This window comes from Helianthus annuus, chromosome 12, assembly GCF_002127325.2.
Source record: "Helianthus annuus cultivar XRQ/B chromosome 12, HanXRQr2.0-SUNRISE, whole genome shotgun sequence".
In the NCBI taxonomy this organism is placed as follows: domain Eukaryota; kingdom Viridiplantae; phylum Streptophyta; class Magnoliopsida; order Asterales; family Asteraceae; genus Helianthus; species Helianthus annuus.
Window position 1 is genome coordinate 70831075 of NC_035444.2, and position 945 is coordinate 70832019.

General features: G+C 44.9%; 1 non-coding gene across 1 annotated transcript; it reads left to right on the plus strand.

Moving 5' to 3' along the window:
- Positions 1-266: 266 nt before the first annotated feature.
- On the plus strand, positions 267-372 carry LOC118485211. The gene has a single exon (XR_004875516.1). It is a non-coding gene; the product is annotated as a small nucleolar RNA R71 (small nucleolar RNA).
- The last annotated feature ends 573 nt before the right edge of the window (positions 373-945 follow it).

Here is a 945-nt window from a genome sequence, read left to right on the forward strand (position 1 = left end):
TACACAAAGCACAAACATTATATATTTGGTTAGTGGTTTGAACATTACCATCATCTATGGCATGCACTTGCGGTCGGGTGGTGGTCGGTCGGGCTCTTCTCGAAGCTTGAGCTTTTCTCTTTGATGTAGTTGCCATGCTTTCCAAGAACTCCCAATCTTCATTCTCATAGTTTGTTCCAAAAGTCCCACCGGTGATAGACATCAAATCGCGTGCGTCTTCGGCACTCAACCCCTCATGAAAGGCATTCATTAACTCCCACAATTCGATTCCATGGTGAGGGCAATTCTTTATCATCATATTGAATCGTTCGAACGCTTCATGGAACATCTCACCATGTTGTTGTTGGAAGCTCCTCAACCCCTTTCTAGCATCATTAGTCTTTTGGGCGGTATAGAATTCGTCTAAAAAAGTTTGTTGCATTTCCCCCCAAGTGTAAATAGATGCCGAAGGCAAGGTGTAGAACCACTTCTTTGCCTTATCCTCCAAAGAAAACTGAAATAAGACCAACTTGACTTCATCGGCCGAAAAACCTTGACTCCCAAAAGTGTTGCAAATTGAGTCATAGGCCTCTAGATGGAAATACGGCTCCTCAGTTGCTAACCCTTTGTACTTCGGTAAACTTTGCAACGAGTTTGTTCTTACTTCAAAAGTTCTCCCTTGGTTGTTGTGAGGGATAACCACCGGTGAAGGGTTTTGAGTAATGATTGGCCTGAAATGTGCCTCTATTCCCCTTGCTTGTTCCCTAAGATGCCTTCTTGGAACACCCAATCGACCCCTTGGACGAATAGGACCCATTGGTCTTGGTATAGGCCCTTGTGGTGCAATTGGTTGTTGGGGCATCGGTGGGTATTGATTCGGCCTTTGAAATTGTGGTTGTACATGTTGTGGCTGAACTTGTTGCAATGGAATGGGTTGTTGGATTGGTAGCCCTTGTGGTCTTGGCC